Source organism: Suncus etruscus, chromosome 11, assembly GCF_024139225.1.
Source record: "Suncus etruscus isolate mSunEtr1 chromosome 11, mSunEtr1.pri.cur, whole genome shotgun sequence".
In the NCBI taxonomy this organism is placed as follows: Eukaryota; Metazoa; Chordata; class Mammalia; order Eulipotyphla; family Soricidae; genus Suncus; species Suncus etruscus.
In genome coordinates, this window is record NC_064858.1 from 7,113,112 (window position 1) to 7,122,947 (window position 9,836).

The window sequence follows — 9,836 nt, forward strand, 5'->3', positions numbered from 1 at the left end:
TGTTCTGTGATCAACCACAGAACAGAATATTAATTCATTCAAATATCTGTGTGAGGGGTGTTTCCCACAAAGGATAATGTTCCCGGTCATCTCTAGTCTACCTTTCTCTCAACATCCTTCCTCAAAGCCTGCCAAAATGAAGAAAAGATTATATGCTAGGTTCACATCACCTAAAATCGCAGGAATGTCTTCAAATCTTGCAAAGTAAATGTCTTCAAATCCTTACAAAGTAAAGGCTAAGGAGCATGAATCTGCAAGTACCAGTGCATCAATCCAGATAAGGTGTCATCTCAGAAATACAGAGCCTACATTTATGGATCTGAGGGACTTACAAAGCGGGGAACAACATTCTGGCAAGAGAGAACATGGGATGTGGAAAATGTGAGATTCTGTTTTATGGGGCTGGTTTCTCTTCTAGCTCCTAGGACTTCTGTCCCGGAAATGGAAATGACATTAGATTGTAAATGAAACTTTCAGATGACCATAACACAATGTGGCCCTGTTCTAGCCAGAAACCATCATGACCCTATCTTTCAAGTCACCTCAATTTGCAGACACCAAGAATTGACATATAAACACAAGGAAAGAAAAGACAAATAATGATGCATGCTATTCATGCCTGTTCAGAAACTGCCCAAACACAGAGGTTGTGATAGGCACTAAATTGGCACCAGAAGCCTAAACAGTAATAGACCCAACTGCATTTGTTAAACAGAGAAGGGAAAGTTATATATAGGAGGTAGGATTTTGGCAAAAGTCATGATTTCTGTCATGCAAGTTTATCATCTATTTGGGTCAAGGGGAGGAAGCATATGGTGGAATCATTGCGTAAAACACAATGCATATGCAAAATTCAATCGGCATAAAATATAGACAGTCCAATCCTTTTCAAAAACCTCCTGGAAAGGTTGCTATGCTTGTCTAAGATAAAATTATTTCTGCTTCACATTAGAATCGATTCATCAACCTATGTGTGGGGGCTTGAGAGAGAAACTTGTGACAGGACGAAGATTTTTGTGGTCTCTGTTGGCTGGGCTTGGAGAAGGTTTCCAGAACTTGATATGGGAAAGTGTGATGAAAACGTCAGCATACTCTGCGCCCATGACCAAGTGAAATTCCCATCTGTAGGAAAGAGACATAATGAGGAAGTGACAAGTCAAACAAGGAACAGAGTATTGGTGACATGCTTATGGGCCAGGACAGGAATTAAGTTTATTTCATTAAAAATCCAGGGCTTGACATCCAACTTCAGCTATCAACTTTCTACTTGGATGTCTCTCATTCTGCTCTGTTAGGGACACAGATGCCTTCAGCGCCAAACTATTTCCATTCCCCACCGACATTTCTTGGTAGAGAGCTGAAGTCTTTGTGGATGCATAGAATTCTGATCAAATGAAGTTAAGACTCATTTTTCAATCCAGTTTCAGGCCACCGGCCCTTACAGTATTTTCCTGTGACAGCCAAATAAGTATCAGTGTCTTCTTTTAAATGACTCTGCAACTCATTTACTATCAGGAACGACTTCTAGCAGGTACATTAAAGTTAATGAATCTTCTTGCTCCTTTCTCATTAGGCAACTAATTCCAGGCTCAACTCGCCCATTCCTGGACTTCGCCAATTCTCCCTGCATCCCTGGTACTCTGAGAGATTGATTAATGGTATTGAAAACTAGAAGCCAATTTTTCTTTATCGACTTCTCACTCTCCCTAAGTAAAATCTCTAATCCCCAAAGACTCTCTAATAAACATTTTCAGTAAGTGCTGGTAAGATGAAATCTCACCATCATTATCTGGGGGACACTTGGGAAGGGCCTCGGGTGACCAATTGTTGTTGAGGCCAAAACAATGAGGAGGAGGAAAGAAAAGGCTGGCTCCAGCTATTCTTGCCTCACTGGGAAGCCAGGGTAGGTCAACTGCATAGTCATGGTCTCTCTCTCTCCGACTGCGAAAATAATTACCAGCTTCTAAAGGCTTTTGGGAAAATTAATCTGCTAATGCTGTTAAAGAGTGATGAAGATAAAAGGGCCTCTGCATATGCTAATAGCATTATCGCTAATGGTTCTTGTTCCTAGCTGAGGTGGAAGTGACTACAATCACAGCATTGCTCTGAAGTCACCCATGACTCACCAGTCCCCTCATGCCCACAGAGCACCACTGTAAATGGTGGCAACACCAATGACTCTTGGACTCCTTAAAATTCAGGTTCATGAAGAGTTGAATGAGTCTTTGCCAACTCTCCTCCACCTCACTTATGTAGACTATGGTGGTCTTGGACCTGTTTTCTTAATCTATCCTTCTTTAATAACACCCCATTATTAATTCTAGACTAGCAAGAATCTCTCTTGGAGGGAAATTGAACATGAAGATCACTAGGTCCTGTTGGAGAGAAAGTAATACAGACACAAAAAGAAGATCAGGGTTTCTGCCCTGATACTAATATGATCTCACCTACAGGGCAATGGAAACCCATTCTCCACCCTGAGAAGTGGAAGCTCCCTGAGGAGACTTAGCTATTGAGATTACTAGTGACTTGTAAAGCCCAAAAGTAATTCAAGTAAAGGCCAGTGTTTGAGGAACAAATGAGGGAGAAGCAAAAGGGATGGACTCACTCTTCCTGCAATGCTCCAACCCACCAGGGACAAGCTTTTAGCTGCCCATCGTTCAAGTACTGAAACAGAATGTTTGCCCCTGATTCATCTGATCCATCTGGGATGTCTCACCATTGTGGCTACAATACTCTGACCTCTGACCTCTCTCTGGTGCATGCAATCTGTAATCCTGATGCCCCTCCCAAAGAAAGTGGGCATTTTCTCTTCTCTGGTACACTCTGGAACTCCCCTTCACCAGGAGGAAGCATTTGGGGGATACAGGACTATGTGGCTCCCAAGCAGTAAGGAGACCTAAACCCCTTGTTCTCATGTAGGGTTTGCTGAGACTCCTCCCTTCCCCTTGATGAAGATATGCAGGGAAATAAGCCACCGATGGGAAGTTGAGACCTTGTCTTCCTTGTTCCTTAGGGCTAAGTCTCTAACTGAGCAAGCACAGGCAAGGGGAAGTCAGTGATCGTGAAGTCAACCGGCAAAATGAAAGAAAAATGGCAACTCATTACTGTCCAGTCCTGAGGGAATGGAGGTGGGATCTAACAGAAATAATTATGGGGCAAAGCATCAGGAACCAAGAACTTGCCCAAGCTCTTTCAATATCATAATTCATGGACTCTTGGGGCCAGAGAGATAGCATGGAGGCAGGGTATCCTTGTATGCAGAAGGATGGTGCTTCGAATCCGGGCATCCCATATGGTCCCCCAAGCCTGCCAGGAGTGATTTCTGAGCATAGAGCCAGGAGTAACCCCTGAGCACTGCTGGGTGTGACCCAACCCCCCCACCCCCAAATTCATGGACTCCTCTTAGCAGTCCCTGGAGGTGAAGTACAGAAAAGACTTCTTACTAAATGAGTAGGCAGATTCAGAAAGAATTCAATAATCCACCCTTCTGTGTATTCTCTAAGTGGGGAATATCTAGGACTTGTCCCACAAAGAGAGGGGTTTTGAGTCCACCCCAAGATATGAAATAAATAAAATGGATAAAGAAATTGTATACATCATCGAATCAGCAGGCACAAAAACAAAGCATTAAGTCCTGCAGATCAAATCAACTTGGATACCAAGCGTGGCCCAACACCACCATCCCCGACCCCAGAAAACAACACAAGGTTTTTAATAGCCAAAAGCACAAGCTCAACATCATTAAACAAACACTAATATGAAAGCCTCTTCCCATTATTTGCATTTGCTCCATATGCTTAACTAAATTTATATATTTATTTGAACATATTTCTCTTGTTACCCACCCCCTCCCTTTCAAAAGAAAAATGTGTCACACACATCATCTCCTCATCAGCTGCATTTGCAAAGATGGTGACTTAATTCCCTGAGAGACATATGGCCGAATCTCGTTACACAATTAATGTTAATATATGGCACAGACTTGTCATCTCAATGTGGTGCTATGGCAGCGGATGACACAGTGACAGTGATGTTGATGGAGAAATGACAGCAGTGCGGGGTGGGCTCTCAAATTCCCAGGCACATTGTCTGTTGGGACCAGGGGCAGACTGAGTTTGACCTAATATTAGGAGAGGGGCAAATAAAACAATTCCCCAGAGCTGAAGAGGTTGGGAGAGCAGCTAAGACATGTGCCTTGCACACACTCAACCCAGGTTTGTTTCCTAGCAACCTCTAACAAGCCACAAATAAGCCGGAGCACCTCCAGGTGTGCCCCCCCCCCCCCACTGTTCAATGCTTTTCAACTAAACAGATCTCCCAAAGATTTATTGCTGTGGGCTCCAAGAATTACAAAATTAAAACCTATTGGCTGGGTAGTTGTATTTAACCACTGCTTCTCCCTTACTGTCAACCAGCAAGATAATCCAATCATGGGGGTTGAGGGGAGTCTTTCTTTGGACCAGACTTTAAGCTTAGACTGGATATTACTCCATGTCGCTAGGTCTTCAAAATAGCAGACTTTGAAATGCTGATGTGTTTAGCCTCCACAAGAATTAAACCCCAAGAAGATAGAGCGAGTGTGCGCAGTTATTGCTCCATTCCATTATAATTGGAGTTTTATTTTTCCATCCATGGAACTCAGAGGCCCACAGTGGAAATAGGAACAGAATCCCTCAGGTTTATTGAGCAAAGTGAGGCAATAAAGAAAGATGTTGTAGAAAAAGCCCATCATGTGTGCAGCAAAATGTCCAAATGGTCCCCAAACAGAAGAGGTGTGAAAAGGCACTGGAGGTATGCATGGGCTCCTGCCAAGTGTTTTTTTTTTTCCTCAAAGAAATAAAATAGTTCAGCAAACTGTTGCAAATTATGCCAATTCCCATCCCTTCTCTGAAGGGCAGGAGCAGGAGGGAATATCACTGAAAGGGAATCTGGGAGCAGTTATGGGGTCGGACATTCTGCCAATTTACTTGAGGCTACAACCCACTGGCTCCTCAAAGTGGTCTTCGAGCTGGCAATTCCAGCTTGGAGATGTCACATACAGGGCCTTCTCTCTCAGCTAGATTCCAACTCAGCCTTGCCTAATTCGAGAACAAGTGCTGATAAAAAAAAAAAATCCATGTACTAATCTTGAAGAAAATGAATGAATGGTTCATATCTTCAAGGAATTTCTCTTCCTTTATTAGAAAAAAAGTTTGGATGGGCCCTGCATTTTTACATTTATTGCAGCACTATTCACAATAAGTAGTCAGAACTTGGAAACAGTGAGTGCCCGAGAACAGGTGAGTGGGTAAAGAAACTGTGGTATGTCTATACAATGGAATGCTATGCAGCTGTTAAGAAAAATAAAGCCATGAAATTCGCTTATCCATAGATAGATACAGAGAGTATAATTCTGAGTGAAATGAGTCAGAGGGAGAGGGGCAGACATAAAGGATTGCACCTATTTGTGGGATTTATACAAATAGGAGAATAATACCCAAAGACTATGGAAACAATTGGGAGGGGGTGACAATTAAGACAGAGAAGAAACCAAATTACCTGTTCTGCTCCACCTTCAATCTCCTCCAAAGATCATACTCCCAGGGGATCCTACTAGAATTCTGTTACCTTTGGATAAATCTAGTTATATCATGAGCTTAAAAAGCAAATAAGCAGCAGCCACAAAATCCAATATGGCGGGAGCTTTAAATGAAACCCAAATGAGAGATCAAGTATATCTTATCAAATGGTCTATTGGAAAATTCTCTGCCTCCTGGCTTCCTCTTCTCTTTTAGCCCCATTCCCATTGAGGTAATTTTACAAGAACTGCTCATTTATGGAGAATGCTAATGAAGGCCTGAGCTGAATGACTGATATCTTTTCAGAAGAGTTGATAAGGCTTTCTTGAGTCAACCCAATTGCCTGCATCCTCCAACTCTAAGATCTCTTTGTAGAAGCAAATAGACACTATCCCTGTGAACCTTAGAGTTCCACGACTGTAGGAGGAGCCACTGTCCTAATCCCAGGGCTGGCAACAGCACCAAGAATGGCTATTTCTGCCCATCTTTGACTCAGCTACTTCCTGCCCAGACTGGAACCAGAAACTGCCAAGGCAGCTGCGAAGGAAAAGAATTCAAAAAGTAAAAAAATAAAAATACAAACCCAACATTCCCAAAGTAAACTTCTACTCTTGAAATGAGAGTGAATCAACAGTTGAGTTTTAGACAATGATGAAGATGTTGAGCAGTCCTGGGGTTGCCTAATACCACTGAGGCCTCTTGGGGCTCAATCTCCCAGTTCATGCCCTCTGAAGAATGGGGAAGTTGTCAATTATACCTGGATTCTATGTATTTTTCCAAGGGGTCACTAAATGTCCAAAGCAACCAGGTTGGGGTTCAGAATAAAATCCGAAACACATTTCACTGTCTTCTGTTACTTTTTCAAAAAAAATAAATAACTCAGTTCAATTTTTTTTTAAATATGAAATGCTTCACGAATTTGCATGTCATCCTTGCGCAGGGGCCACGCTAATCTTCTTTGTATTGTTCCAATTTTAGTATATGTGTGCTGCCGAAGTGAGCACAAATTGTTTTTATTAAATGTGCCCCACATAGACGTTCTGTATGATTATGAGAGCAAAATGGGAAGAACATTAAGGCTGTTAATGAAAAAAACTCATTCAGCATATTTCTGACCAGAAATAACTACCAATAAGAAATTAAAATTCTGGACTCCAAATGGGGCATATCCTTTTGTTCCATTTTCTGGGCATGTACACGTGCTGTGTAAATGACCTTATGTTATTTTTATTCAACTTTCTCATTTGATAATAGGTTATTAAATTATTTATAGCCATTATCTTTTCAAAGCCTCAGTTCTTTCAAGCTCCCTCGTGTGATTTTTCCCTAGGCAATAATAATAGGGACGATGTTAAACACGTTGGTATGCTTACAAGAAGCTGTCTGTGCACACAGTTAGTTAACCAAGCAAATAGTAATTTATAGGTTGAGACGTGGTGAAAGGAGTTGATGACTGTCCAGACAGCTGGAGAGGTGATATTTCCCATTGTGATATTTCTCATCATTCAGCTATAGAGCCATGATCTGAGCCAGAGAGATAGGATGGGGTGAAGGCACTTGCCTGGCATGTAGCCAACCCTGGTTTAAACCCCAGCATCATATACAGTTTCCTGAGTACCAGAGGCAGGAATAGTTCCTGAGTAGTGAAAGGCAACTGAATCCCGTTTTGCAATAATTTTCAACACACCCCACAAATTGTCAAGGAAACTGAGTCTGATGATGACCTGTGAACTGCTTGCTGCTTTGGTGTGAATTTCCCAACCCTCAAATCCAGGACTTTGTCCTACTCAGTTGGATTCTGGTAACTCAGGCCTTGAAACAATGGAGCTGCCTAGAGGGAAGATAGTTCAGCCAGTGAAGAGGAGAGTTCACACACTCTGTCCCCCAAGTTTTGGTAGAGGTCTTTGGATTGGTCCTCATATTGTCTTCTAATTAGATGTCTCTCAACGGGTTCCTTTGGTTTTTGTGCCTCCTCATCTAGCTTTTTTCCCTCCCCTTAGGGGTGGGCTTTGTTGTTGTTTTTTTTCCCAATAAAGGCTACTCAGGTGGCCTGGAGGGGCGGCTGACATCTTAGCTCGTGGTTCCACATGGTGGAGCGACTCGCTTGTGCGTGAACAGCTTGCAGTTAGTTTTCTGGCTTTCCCCACCATGTGTGAATTATTCCCTGCTTCGGTGTTGCTGCTGGACCTGCATCTCTTGTCCTACCCAGACAGGGGGCATTGGAATCCCTCTCCTCCTCTGGAGATTGTGAAATGCACGACCCACCATTCAAAACCCAGGAGCGTTCTTTCTGAAACTTCACCGTCTTTCTAAAACTTTCTAGAACTCTTCCGGAGAGGCGCCTCATGAAAAATCAGTTTACTAGCCAATCTTCCATTCATTCAGCACCTTAAGGCCAGACATCTGTCCTCTCTCTTCCTCCTAAGCCTTTTCCATCTGCACAGATATAAACTTCCTTCTAAGCATCCTTCCATATCTATCTCTAAGTATCTTCCTTTTTTTTTTTATACCCACATCTCCCATCCTAATCTGTCAGATTCGTTCCTCAAGGTCTTATGAACTCTCCCCAATTCGCCAAGAATATTCCAAACTCTTGAGACCACATGTCTCCAAAGTGTCAACATGACATGTCATAGCTTAAGAGAGCATCATCTCCAGAGGCCGGTGAGGTGGCGCTAGAGGTAAGGTGTCTGCCTTGCAAGCGCTAGCCAAGGAAGGACCGCGGTTTGATCCCTCAGCGTCCCATATGGTCTCCCCAAGCCAGGGGCAATTTCTGAGCGCTTAGCCAGGAGTAGCCCCTGAGCATCAAATGGGTGTGGCCCAAACAAAACAAAAAAAAGAGAGCATCACCTCCAAAGAGAAAAATTCCAATAATGCATATAATCCTCCAATAAGAGTTATTGCTGCTCTAGATAGAGTAGTTATTTAAAAAGCACTTCTTAGGTTTTTCTTTTTGTAAAAGAAAAAGTGAGTTTAAAAGCTTCTTGGGTCAGTATGATGTCTCAGTTTATATGTATTGTTTAAACTCAGGGGGGATTTTGTTCTAAAAAACATTTTTGTTTGGTATTATAGCTTTTTTTTATATGATAGTCTGTGTGGCTGGAAAATGCCATAAAAATATCTGAGGAACAAAGTTCATAAAAATATTTTCAAACCATACAGTTTGCCAATCACAAAATGTCAACCATGCAATTATTTTTGTCTTGTTTGGTTTTGGGGCCACACACGGAAGCTCTCAGGAGTTTGATTCCTAGTGCTGGTGCAGAAAATTGTGCCAGTTCCAAGGATAGGATCCAAGGATTGGGGTTGGATGGTCAATATCTGATCAATTGAGGCCTAAGTCAAATCCCCATGACAAATGTACAAGATGAAAGGTATCTCTGCACTATAAAATTTGTGGGTTCTTATCCCTATTGGATAAAAAAGTTCTTTCTATACATAAGATTTTCCCGATTTTAGTTTACCTATGCAAAAAGAAATAATGCCATGATATTCCTGGTGCATATGGGGGGGGGTGTAAAATAAAAATCTAAACATTCTCTATAACCTAGTTTTAATCTGGCCTCAGAGGCCAAGGAAGACTTTTCTATTAGAATTTCCTACAGACCTCTGTTTTCTACTGGGCAGAAAATAGCTTAGTGTCCTGGATGCTGGGATTGGTCATTTAATGATGGGTGTGAATACTGGAAGTTTTATGTACCAATTTCATGTGAGCTGCCTAGTAGATCTACTAAGTATTGCCCTGTGTTGGTAACAACACTGCTGTTTAATTTATCCAGGAACACCGTCCTATCTTGGAATTGTCAACCAGGGCCAATAACCCTAGTCTCCTTCCAGGTCATCCATCTGTCTAGAGCTGAAGGGTGAAATTATGCCTTCTCTTTCCCTATAGGTGCTACCTAGATACCAAAGGAATGACCATAAAAATTTAAATATCACCATGGACACAAGACAGACTGTGGCCTACTCAATCTGCTTGGTCGTCCTCTGGATAGCTAGCAAGGGAAGTGGATAGAGAGGTGACTAAATTGGTGAATCTCATCAGATAGATGAATAGACACAAAAGGTGGAAGGAAAAATGGATAGACAAATTGATGGATATGCTGATGGTTGGATAGCTGGACATAGTTTGATAAATGGAATGATGAGTCTTTCGATGGATGAATGTATTGATAGATGATAGATGGATTGATGGACTGATGGGTGGATGGATGGATAGGTGATGGATGATAGGTGGATGAATAGATGGATAAATTTAATTATATATGGCTGGAA

General features: G+C 42.1%; 1 non-coding gene across 1 annotated transcript; it reads right to left on the bottom strand.

Moving 5' to 3' along the window:
- Window positions 1-6,456: 6,456 nt before the first annotated feature.
- On the bottom strand, window positions 6,457-6,565 carry LOC126023609 (U6 spliceosomal RNA). Its single transcript, XR_007500719.1, has one exon. It is a non-coding gene; the product is annotated as a U6 spliceosomal RNA (small nuclear RNA).
- Window positions 6,566-9,836: the final 3,271 nt, after the last annotated feature.